Below are 13,033 nucleotides of genomic sequence, written 5' to 3'. Positions count from 1 at the left end.
TTCATCCTGCCCACCTTGAAAAGGGTGGAAATGAAGTACTTTGCCCCTGCAAAGGGGTTTGAGTACCTATATACACATCTGCCACTGGGTTCGTTGGTTGTGTCGGCAGCCAATGAACGGAACAAACAGGGGCCCACCAGTTCTACACCTAAGAATAAAGAGGCAAAGAGACTGGATTTATTCGGCCGAAAGATTTATTCTACAACTAGCCTCTAGTTTTGGGTGGCAAATCATCAGGTCCTCTTGGGCCGTGACAATATTAACTTGTGGGGATCTCTCCTCAAGTTCAAGACTCCATGTCCCAGGAAGAGGCCCAGAAATTCGCCACCCTGGTAGAGGAAGGGACCACGGCTGCTCGGTCCTCTCTCCAAATGGCCTGGGACGCCACCAATTCAGCTGCCCGAGTGGTCACCTCAGTGGTGGCCATGCGGTGCGGCTCCTGGCTCCAGACTGCTGGCCTGTCCCAGGAGATGCAGGCCTCGATCCAGGACCTCCTGTTTGATGGGTCGGCCTGTTTTCCAATCAGATGGCTGCACGGCCTAAAGGATACAAGGGCGACCCTCTGCTCCCTAGGGATGCACACTCCTCAGTCATCCAGGCAGCCATTCTGGCCTCTCACTCCTCCTAGGCAGTGGCGACCATGGCAGGGGCCTAGGAGGAAAAGGGACACAAGGTTCAGCCGCCGCCATCCTTCATCGTCCCATTCTCCTGTGCAACTTGTCCTGGCAAAACACCGGGGGCCCAGACGCGTTCATTTTGAGGGTGCGCTCGGAAGCGACACACCATCCAACTGCCTGGATCCTTTCTGCCCCTTCCTGGACTGCCTTTCGTCTTAGCACTCGGCCTGGTCACGGGTTACCTCGGGCCATTGTGTCCTGTACATAGTGACTTGGGACAACACCCTGCAATTTTTGGCCACCCCTCCATCTTGCGCCCACCTCCCCCCCACCCAACTCCTCTTCAGGGACCCTTCTGACAAGCAGCTCATTGTTCAGGAGGTCGAGAACCTCCTACGCCTGGAGGCCACAGAGGACGTTCCATAGAATATGCAAAGAAGAGGATTCTACTCCCGCTACGTCCTAATCCCAAAGGTGAAATGGAGGCTCAGACCCATTCTGGACCTGCAGGGCCTTAACAAGTCTCTGTTGAAGTTCCGCATGGTATCCCTGGCCTCCATCATCCCTTCTCTGGATCTGGGGGACTTGTACGCTGCTCTTGACTTAAGATGCTTATTTTCATGTCGCCATCTTCCTGGGGCACAGACGTTTCCTGTGGTATGTACTGGCAGGATGCCACTTCTAGTTTACAGCACTGCCCTTTGGCGTGTCCTGAGCCCCCAGGGTGTTCATGAAATGCGTGGTGCCAGGGCGGCTTACCTGAGGCGTTGAGAGGTCCAGATCTTCCCATATCTTGATGATTGGCTCATCAGGGGCAAGTCTCTGGAAGAATCATAGAATATTAGGGTTGGGAGGGACCTCAGGAGGTCATCTAGTCCAGTCCCCTGCTCAAAGCAGGACCAATCCCCAACTAAATTATTCCAGCCAAGCCTTTGTCAAGCGGGGCCTTAAAAAGCTCTAAGGGTGAAGATTCCACCACCTCCCTAGGTAACCCATTCCAGTGCTTCACCACCCTCCTAGTGAAATAGTGTTTCCTAATATCCAACCTAGACCTCCCCCACTGTAATTTGAGACCATTGCTTCTTGTTCTGTCATCTGCCACCACTGAGAACAGCTGAGCTCCATCCTCTTTAGAACCCCCTTTCAGGTAGTTGAAGGCTGAAGACTAAATAACCCCAGTTCCCTCAGCCTCTCCTCATAAGTCACGTGCCTCAGCCCCCTGATCATTTTCGTTGACCTCCACTGGACTCTCTCCAATTTGTCCACATCCCTTCTGTAGTGGGGGGACCAAAACTGGACACAGTACTCCAGGTGTGGCCTCACCAGTGCCAAATAGAGGGGAACCACTTCCCTCGATCTACTGGCAATGCTTCTACTAATACACAGGTCCAGAGGAGCCTCGATCTGGTTTGCTCCACCTGTGGCGACCTAGGTCTCCTAATAAACACAGAGAAATCCACGTTAGCACCAGTTCAACGCATAGCATTCATCGGTGTGGTTCTCGACTCCAGGCGGGCCAGGGCATTCCTGCCGGAAGCACATTTTCAAGCCATGTTGGTCATGGTCGCCCACATACAGAGCCAACCACTCAACACGGCCCACACTTGCCTGCGACTGAAGGGCCATATGCACTTACGTGGTAAGCCACACCCGGCTTCATCTGAGGCACCTTCAAATGTGGCTGGCCTTGGTCTACATCCACAGCAGGCACCCCCTGGACTGAGTGGTCACGGTACCGAGCCATGTCTGCTCATCCCTCGACTGGTGGTGGGATCCCAGGTCGGTGCTGCGGAGAATCCCTTTCATGACCCTGTCACCCTTACTCACCTTGGTCTCAGATGTGTCGGACCTGGGTTGGGGGGCCCATCTGGGCAACCTCAGCACCCAGGGCCATTGGCTGCAACACGACCTAGCCCTTCATATCAATGTCAAGGAGCTGAGTGGTTTGCTTGGCATGCCAGGCTTTCCTGCCCCTCCTGGAAGGCAACGTGGCACAGGTCCTGATGGACAATACTGCCATAATGTACTATATCAACAGGTAGGGCGGCTCCAGGTCTTTGGCCCTCTGTCGGGAAGCACTCAGCCTCTAGGGCTTTTGTGTGCATTACAACATTCATCTGGTGGCCATCCACCTGCCCTGAGCCAAGAACGTCCTGGCGGATCACCTCGGCAGGACCTTCTCATCTCGCCACGAATGGTCACTCCACACAGAGGTGGTCAGCCTGGTCTTCTGAAGGTGGGGGACTCCCCAGGTGGACCTGTATGTGTCCAGTTAGAACAGGAAGTGCCACGTGTTCTGTTCTCTGCAGGGCAGGGACAAGGACTCCCTGTCGGAAGCCTTCCTGATCCCGTGGTCGGGAGTGCTGATGTATGCCTTCCCGCCGGTGCCACTGATCCACAGGGTCCTGCTCAAGGTGAAGCGACACAAAGTTTTGGTCATCCTCGTAGCCGCGTTGTGGCCTCATCTGCACTGGTTTGCCATGCTCCTGAGCCTTTCGGCAGCCACCCCGTTACGGCTGCCTCTTCGGCCGGACCTACTGTCCCAGAACCACGGCAATCTGCTGCATCCAAACCTGGCAGAGCTTGCACCTGATGGTTTCTGCGTGGCTGAGTGGGGAGGAGCAGCAGTGTTCCACCGAGGTCCAGCAGGTCCTGCTGGGCAGCAGGAAGCCCTCCACCAGGTCTACCTACGTATCGAAATGGAAGTGGTTCACGTGTTGGGCCATGGTTCGCCATATCCGGGTGGAGGAGGCCCCCCTGCAGAATATCCTGGACTATTTGGTACACCTGAAGATCCAGGGCCTGTCGCTATCCTTGACCAAGGTGCACCTGATGGCCATTTTGGCTTTCCACCCTCCGTTTCAAGGCAGTTCGGTCTTCACCCATCCCATGACGGTGCGGTTTCTGAAAGGTCTAGAGCACCTTTACCCACATATCTGAGACCCGGTCTCTCTTTGTGACCTGAACATAGTGCTTTCCAGGTTAATGGGGCCCCCCTTTGAGCCCCTGTCCTTCTGCTGTTATCCTGGAAGGTCTCCTTTTTGGTTGCTATAACCTCGGCCTGGGGGTGGCTGAAATCAGGGCGCTCATGTCAGAGCCCCCATATACGATCTTCTGTAAGGACAAAGTCCAGCTGCATCTGGCCTTTCTGCCCAAGGTCATCTCCCAGTTCCACATGAGTCAGGACATATATCTTCCGGTCCTTTGCCCAAAGCTTCATGCGACGGATGAGGAACGCAGGCTGCACATCTAGGACGTTAGGTGGGTTCTGACCTTCTACATCGAGAGAATGAAGCCATTCCGTGAGTCAGTGCAGCTGGTTGTTGCTGTTGTGGACCGAATGAAGGATTGTCCAGTGTCCACCCAGTGGATCACGGCTTGTATCCACTATTGCTATGAGCTGGCGAAGGTGCTCTCTCCATCGATTGTGACGGCCCACTCCACTAGGCTCAGGCCTCGGCGCCAGCCTTCTTCACTCAGGTGCCAATCCAGGAAATGTTCCATGCCGCAACCTGGTCCTCCATCCACATGTTTGCTTGCATTATGCGCTGATCCAGCAAGCTCAGGCTGACACTGGTTTTGCCAGAGCAGTACTACAATCTGCAAAACTGGGAACTCTGAGCCCGCCTCCTGGGATTCTGCTTATGAGTTACTTACAATGGAATCGACATAAGCAAGCACTCGAAGAAGAAAAAACGGTTACTCACCTTTTTGTAACTGTTGTTCTTCGAGATGTGCTGCTCATGTCCATTCCATTACCTGCCCTCTTACCCCTCTGTTGGACTTGTCAGCAAGAAGAAACTGAGAGGGCTCAGGGCTGGCGGTGCCTGATATACCGCACCGTGAGCACGGCACTCCAGAGGGCACCACAGCCGGCCCTACGGGTATCGCTAAGGCAAAAGTCTCTGACGGCCGTGCAAGCCTTTCCACTATAATGGAATGGACATGAGCAACACATCTCGAAGAACAGGCGTTACAAAGGTCAGTAACTGTTTTTTCATGTTGGAGGTTTGCTTCACAGCTTTAAGTGTTGAAAACATAGGTCCTGAGTTTTACTTTTCTCTGGGGGTGCTCTACCCCCGCTCTGCCCTGAGGCCCTGCCCCCACTCCACTCCCTCCCCCGGGGCCCTGCCCTTGCTCCGTCTCTTCCCCGGGGTCCCTGCTCTTGCTCTCCCTCCCCAAGGCCCCTGCCCGTGCCTGCTGCTCGCTGCTGTCTGCCCTCCCCCAATCCCTTCCCCGAGCCACTGAACAGTTATTTGGCTGCGCCTCCAATTTGCTGTTCGGTGGCACCCCGATTAACTGATGGGGGGCACCACCCAACAGCTATGGCTGGTAGTGCTGAGCACCCACTAATTTTTTCCCATAGGTGCTCACGGAATCAATGTCTGTGGTTGAAAACATTCATTTGTTTAAATGAAAGCTTAGCTTCTAGAGCTGGATTCTGAGGCTGTTGAGTATGTGGCCAGGATGGTAAACAACATAGAATGGAAGGGAAGCCTTTTTAATAAAAAGAGTGCTGCAGAGCCCCAAATGAACAGTTTCCCAGCCAGAAATGACATGCTTAATGAACTCAAAGGGCGTGAGTTCCTGGCTCCTGACCCTGTTCTCAGACCTCTGGGCACTGCTGCATCTTGTGACGTCACTTCCTTTCTCTCAATATTTTCATCCTTTTTCCCCTTCCCAAAATGGAGATTTTAGCCTCCTGCATCCATTGTCTGTGTAAAGCCCAGTGGTGTGATCCCCCAGCCTCGCACAGAATGTCCATCCTTATCTTAATTGTTCTAGTCTGCCTCACAGCTTGGCTACCCCGTGCAGGTGCTGTGTCCTTTAAAATGAATTACTGTGACTCCTTTGCCTCCCCTTTCTTTCTGCCCTCCTTGCCTGTTTTTCATCTTTTCTCAGTGCTTTCAGGGCAGGTATTCCTACGCATGAATCTAGCTTAGGTAGGGCTAATTAAAAACGATGCAGGATTTTTCTGAGGGTAAACCAATACATTCCCATGTTCCAGTGCCACATTTTAAACCACGGAAAGTATGGGTTTGTCCGGCACTCCTGAAAGCAGGGCGGAAAGGCACTGTTCAAACACTAGCGTTTAGCAAAATCTGTACAAACCCCTGACTATACAGTGACCCTTGTTCCAAAGAAATCACAAATATTTTCTTTTCAGTGTGTTAATTTTTTTCAGAAACAAAACTGTATTATTATTGCCATAAAAATGCTGACACATTTTATGTAACGCATCAAACGAGGTGTATTCATTTTACAGAACTGAATAGCGTTGCTCTGGCCAATTGTTCAATGCAGCATTTTGCTGCGTTATCTGACATTGCTTCATAAAGATGTTTTCATGATGCTTGATTCAGTGTGAATCCCAAGAAGGCAGGAAGGCAGCTCATAATGCCAGACTTGGCAGGTCTTGTTTAATATCCATTAGATATGACTTCAGATCATTTAAATCCTGAAAATAATAAGGACCTGCGTTGGTTCAGGTATCCCAGGCTGACATGTTTCTGTAGATCTGTGTTCTGTGAATTGATTTGCCCATCAATTAGGATAAGGCAGTGCTAGGGGGCATGTAGGCAGGGAGTTAAGGAAGTAGGGCTGGCAGGTTCAGTATTCTGGCACACACAAAGCTGGCAGAGAATAGAACGCAAGCGTCTGCTGTCAGCCATAGTTAGGGTCGTCGTGATATCCATGTGTTCCCTTGGCACAGTTGTAAATCCACAGACTTGCATACCTTGCAGCCAGAACACGAAATCCTATTGCCAGTCAAATGAGATTTTGGATAGAATTTCTTATTGTAATTGGCTTAGCTTGAATTCCTATTTGCACATGAAAATTGTCCATGGTGAATGCTGGCAAGAAAAAGCAGAAAAGCAGTTGCAACCTGGAAATGTAGTGTTAGAACCTTTTTGATATATGGGAAGAAATTGGTCTCATCTTGTGACATTTCATCAGATAAGATTCAGGATATCAAGTGTCACATAAGTCATTAAAAACTACCATGCACCAAGGTTTTTCCTCTAGTATGGAGATAGAAACGTGGTTAGTCTTTGTCAATTGTATTTTATTAAGTTTGCAGATGTCATGGAAAGAGAATCTGTTAATTATGAAAAGAAATAGCAAGCAAATTAATGCTTAGGAAGAACTTGATTGGCATTTTTATAACATATTGATAAAATTTTGTTTCAAGGAAAGTAAAACTAGATCATACATGAGAGCCTAAAAAAGGTTGCATACAAAAAGTGTGAGGCAGTTTTGCATGATCTTTTTAAAAAGTAAATATAAAAATTTTAAAATAGAGGCTTGTTTAAAAGTGATCTGAGAGTTTTCTTTACATGTCAAGACCTGAGTTCAGGGTTCTGTTTTTCCTGATGCAGCTGGTGACACCACTGACTCTGAAATACACTAGCGTAAGGAATGCAACACTATGCATTGTTTTAAGGTGTTTGTGACAGATTTGGAGTATTCCTGTAGTAATTAATTAATACTGTATGTTGTGCTGGTTATTGTGGTTTTCTGAATTATTGTCTTGGTTTAACTTAATGGGAGATTGTCAGGGGAAAAAAAACACAGGCAGGAAGGACAAGAATGGCTCAAGACAGGCACCTCCCAGAAAACACGTTAGAGTCAGTAAAGGACAAAGACAGAACTATTAGCTTTGATTTTGCTTCCTCTCCAGCCGACCTACAAAACTGATTTTGATCAGGAGAGGAAAAGGCCCCCAAACACAGAAGAGGAAAAGAACTCTGGCAGGATTAAAAGGGACCCTTTCTCAAAAGGGGTAGTAGTCATTTGTAGGAACCATGCAGAGGGACCCCTAGCAGTGTCTGGAGAAGCTAGGCATGCCTAGGTCACATCACAGGATGGGAGGGTTTTAAGAAAGATAGATGCGTGCAAACTGTTAATTTGAAAAATCCTTTTTCTCTGCAAGCTTTTTTTCCCTACTGCTAAAATAAACAATACTTTAGTTTATGAAAAAAGAAAAGGAGGACTTGTGGCACCTTAGAGACTAACCAATTTATTTGAGCATAAGCTTTAGTGAGCTACAGCTCACTTCATCGGATGCATACTGTGGAAAGTGTAGATCTTTTTATATACACACAAAGCATGAAAAAATACCTCCTCTCACCGCACTCTCCTGCTGCTAATAGCTTATCTAAAGTGATCACTCTCCTTACAATGTGTATGATAATCAAGGTGGGCCATTTCCAGCACAAATCCAGGTTTTCTCACACCCCCCCCCCCACACACACACACCCACTCTCCTGCTGGTAATAGCTTATCTAAAGTGACCACTCTCCCTACAATAAGAAAAGGAGGACTTGTGGCACCTTAGAGACTAACCAATTTATTTGAGCATAAGCTTTCGTGAGCTACAGCTCACTTCATCTCTCTAAGGTGCCACAAGTACTCCTTTTCTTTTTACGAATACAGACTAACACGGCTGTTCCTCTGAAACCTTAGTTTACGAAGGCTGTGTGATCCCTGGATACCACTGGTCAGAGAGTCCAGAAGGGAAGAACTCCGGCAGACCTCCTGCAGGGTGAGAATGATAGATGCACAGGGTAGGACTTAGTATGTGTGAATTTCAGACTTTCACCCCAGGAGAAGTAAAGGCACTCAGCCTAGCACCTGAGGGAGTGTGCTCAGAGAGATGGGAAAGGAGACAGAGGAGCAGCTAGCCCTGTAACCATGATGGTGTTGATGATATCTTCTGTAGCAGAAGAAATATAATCCTGAACTCTGATCTTGGCTGGTAAGTAAGCAGGAAACTGATTTTTTCAGTTGTTGTTTTGTACATTTCAGACATACTTATCTATATTCTCAGTAATTTGGGATTTTAAACTGGTTTGATTTTATTTATAATAATAAGGATTTCAGTGCACCGTTTCAAATGGAAAGGCGTTTAGATTCCTATGTATGAGACAAATTTAAGTACTCAAAAAGAAAGAGGGCAGGACTGGCTGCTTTTAAAACCAAACTCTCCTAACCATTACAAGTGATTGTGTCAATTATTTCAAAAGTCTGGTAACAGTGAGGTAATGAAAAGGAGATTTGATTGCTGAGGCAAATGTAATTTACACAGCATTATGTTCTGGCCAAAGCTATATTCTAAGTCAGTAGATTGCATTCTTATTGTGGTTTCCATTGCTTTGCTACAGAGACATACAGCCTTATTACTATTCAGGCCAACTAGTTGGGGTACAATAATATACCACCTACTGTTCCCTGACAGCTATAATTTCCATCCAGATGAGAACAAAATGTCTGTATACAGAAACATATAATTACTATGGTTATTGATTTTTAGTTGTTTAGAATATACACAGTGAAAAATAGTGGTGGAGTTTGTATGTCTTCTATTCATTGCTACAGGTTTGGGAACTTGACCTCACCCCGAGAAGACAACAAAGTTTGTCACCTAGACTGAACAGTCCATTGTTCCTTTTAAATAAACCTTCTGCAGAGGGAGTTTCTGTTTCTCAGTATTCTGAATCTCTGTTATCTTTCTTGGAAGAAGCTAATAGCAGGGTTAGGGTTCGTGTGTCGCTAGATAGGTCGTGTTTTATCTGTCAAAATATATTCCATTTAGGCCTTGTCTGCAGTAATTCTCTCTCCACTGGTCTAGTACAGATGAAGCTCAACCAATGATAACCGTGCGAGTACTCAGGTAGAGGAAGGATGATTTTATGAACATGCAGTCTAGATCCCCGTTAGAGCAGCGCTTCCACTGTTACTAGATAAATGGCAAGAACAAAAGTTTCTGTAAATGCAGCCTAAATGCTATAGGCCTAAAGAAAAAGGTTTCAGTAGAAGAGATCAGTAGGGCTGACAACTGAATTCTACTTTTCAGAGTTTTATGTGCTTTGATCCCTACTCTGTTTCTGAAAACAAACTCCTCTTAGTTCTGCACTCACAGAACATTCCCCTTCTGCACTTTTCAACGGTATCAGTGGCTGCAGAGGACCAGTAGATTTGAAGTTATTTTCTTTCTGTTCCAAGGATATACTAGGGGGAAAAATCCCATGTTACTTTAAGCTTCTTAAGTTCAGCTCCTGACCATGGTCCTCAGCATTGTCTTAAGCACACCTTACCCGTCCATCTGTGTTTAACCTGTTAGCTCTCCTTAGAAGTCCTTTACCACTTCCATGAGATACTGTATGAATTTACCCAAACAGTGTAAGAGCTCAAGGACTGTATAAAACAACATTTATCAAAAATAGTGAGAAAAATCACATTAACATAAAATAAATGGCCTGAAATTGTAACTAGTCTTAAATGGGGGGAGAACTATTATGGATAGGCATAGTCTGTGAAATTACACTGTAAAAGAAAATGCATCTTTCTCTCTCTGGTTTCAGTCACCCAACCTTTCAAGCCTTCTCTGTGCCAGAGAAATGAACCAGTGGAGCACTGCTGGGATATATACCAATGGGTCTACACGAGCCACTCTGTTTGGGGTATAGGTTGTCTGCAGTTTTGCCATGCATCCAAGGTAATGTTGAATGACACATGTCAGTTGAACTAAGGTCTGGAGACTCATCCCACAGTTCCTGAAAGAAGGGACATATTTAAACTGTAAAATAAACAAATAACATAGGCCCTGTCTGCATTAAGGAAATGAGCACCAGTGAAGCTACACCAATGTAGTTACACTGGATCTAATTCCTAATGTAGACACGCTGCACTGGCACAAAGCAGGGTTTACACCAGTGTATCTTAATTTGGTAACACGCCAAAATAAACTGTGCCAATGCAGTATCTGCATTAGAGGGTTGCATGGCCCCTGCCCCAAGGAGTGAAAAATGTAATTTCAGACACAATAAGTCAATGTAGCAAACCATAGGAAGGAAGAGGAGGAGAGCTAGGGTAGTAGTAATATGAACATGTGGCTGCATTGCCCTGTTCTCTGCATGAATTGATGGTTCTAAATTGGTAAAAAGGGTTTTTGTTTGTTAGCTTGCTGTTAAAATACAAGTAATTAAATAGCAGCAATCCCCATAGTCCTCTTTGTAGCTGTTACCAGGTTCTAATTTTTTAATAAGCATCGTTGTTGTTGAGGAGGGGCTGAAGGAGTGGCTTTAAGGACTAGTTCCCTTTGCATCTTCCTCTGAAGAATTTTGGCCGCTGCCAAAGGGAAGGAACTCACCTAGATGACGCACTGGTCTATTTTGATATGGCAAATTAATCTCTGCCAGAATATTGCTGCACGTTCTGGCATTTGATAGGGTGAGATATAAAGAAGGATCAATAGAGGGGGCTATTTCTGGGTCTAAGAAGGTTTGAGTCCTTGGATCATTTTCCCCCTCCCACCCTCCCATCCTATTAAAATCTTCATTATGGCTATTCATCGTTTGTGCAGCATAACATTAACATAAAAACCACCTCTGATGCTAAATAAGATCAGAGATCAAGCATAGTTTTAGTATTTGCATTTACTCATTTATATGAAACATGTTAATGTCACAGAAAAATGCATCAATTACACTGAAAGGTCTTCCTGTATATCCAAGACCCCCCCCCCCATCTCATTTAGATAAATGACGGTTGAGTATAACAATAATTTAAGGCAATTATAGCCAAAAGTCCTGCTCAACATGATTTGTTTGCAGTGGAGCGGTTGCAACAAAATAAGCAAATAGTTTATGAAGAAAAAGATAGGATAAGCGCAGCTTTCAAGTCTCTGACCTAGGTGCAGTTATCTGTATTCTTCAGAAGTACTCTAGCTCCGGAGTGGCCAACCTGAGCCTGAGAAGGAGCCAGAATTTTCCATTGTGCCAAAGAGCCACAGTAATAAGTCAGCAGTCCCACATCCGCTCCCCCGATCCTGGCTCCCAGTGCCTCCCACCCAACGGCATCTCCACCAATCAGCGCCTCCCTCTCTCTCTCTCCTCACACCTCCCGATCAGCCGTTTCGTGGCATGCAGGAGGCTCTGTGCAGGAGGAGCAAGGGCACGGCAGACTTGGGAGGGGGCTGGAAGGCGTGGAGTGGGGGCAGAGCCAGGGGCTTGAGCAGTGGGCACCCACTGGCACATTGGAAAGTTGGCGCTTGCAGCTCCAGCCCCAGAGTCGGTGCCTATACAAGGAGCCGAATATTAACTTTTGAAGAGCCGCATGGGGCTCTGGAGCCACAGGTTGGTCACTGCTGCTCAGTTTGTCCAGTTTTTATTTTTTATCTGGGCAGCTACTTCTGAAGGGATTTAAAGCAATTGTTTTCCCTTAGAGAAGACATCAGGGTAAGAGCTGCTAACATTTATGCCAGTGGGTTTTGGAATTCATAGAATCATAGAATATCAGGGTTGGGAGGGACCTCAGGAGGTCATCTAGTCCAACCCCCTGCTCAAAGCAGGACTGATCCCCAATTAAATCATCCCAGCCAGGGCTTTGTCAAACCTGACCTTAAAAACTTCTAAGGAAGGAGATTCCACCACCTCCCTAGGTAACACATTCCAGTGTTTCACCACCCTCCTAGTGAAAAAGTTTTTCCTAATATCCAACCTAAATCTCCCCCACTGCAACTTGAGACCATTACTCCTTGTCCTGTAATCCGCTACCACTGAGAATAGTCTAGATCCATCCTCTTTGGATCCACCTTTCAGGTAGTTGAAAGCAGCTATCAAATCTCCCCTCATTCTTCTCTTCTATAGACTAAACAATCCCAGTTCCCTCAGCCTCTCCTCATAACTCATGTGTTCCAGTCCCCTAATCATTTTTGTTGCCCTCCGCTGGACGTTTTCCAATTTTTCCACATCCTTCTTGTAGTGTGGGGCCCAAAACTGGACATGGTACTCCAGATGAGGCCTCACCAACGTCGAATAGAGGGGAACGATCACGTCCCTCGATCTGCTGGCAATGCCCCTACTTATACATCCCAAAATGCCATTGGCCTTCTTGGCTACAAGGGCACCCTGTTGACTCATATCCAGCTTCTCGTCCACTGTAACCCCTAGGTCCTTTTCTGCAGAACTGCTGCCGAGCCATTCGGTCCCTAGTCTGTAGCAGTGGATTCTTCTGTCCTAAGTGCAGGAGTCTGCACTTGTCCTTGTTGAACCTCATCAGATTTCTTTTGGCCCAATCCTCCAATTTGTCTAGGTCCCTCTGTATCCTATCCCTACCCTCCAGTGTATCTACCTCTCCTCCCAGTTTAGTGTCATCTGCAAACTTGCTGAGGGTGCAATCCACAGCATCCTCCAGATCATTAATGAAGATATTGAACAAAACCAGCCCGAAGACCGACCCTTGGGGCACTCCACTTGATACCGGCTGCCAACTGGACATGGAGCCATTGATCACTACCCGTTGAGCCCGACAATCTAGCTAATTTTCTACCCACCTTATAGTCCATTCATCCAGCCCATACTTCCTTAACTTGCTGACAAGAATACTGTGGGAGACAGTGTCGAAAGCTTTGC

The 13,033-nt window shown here is 47.1% G+C and overlaps 1 protein-coding gene across 1 annotated transcript in view; it reads left to right on the top strand.

Annotated features, from left to right (window-relative positions):
- XKR6 (XK related 6) overlaps positions 1 to 13,033 on the top strand; it is a 293,812-nt gene that overhangs the window by 37,315 nt on the left and 243,464 nt on the right. The gene's annotated exons all lie outside the window — the stretch shown is intronic.

This window comes from Caretta caretta, chromosome 3 (assembly GCF_965140235.1).
Source record: "Caretta caretta isolate rCarCar2 chromosome 3, rCarCar1.hap1, whole genome shotgun sequence".
In the NCBI taxonomy this organism is placed as follows: Eukaryota; Metazoa; Chordata; order Testudines; family Cheloniidae; genus Caretta; species Caretta caretta.
The sequence above is the reverse complement of the archived record's forward strand: the minus strand, read 5'-3'. Positions and strand labels throughout refer to the sequence as shown.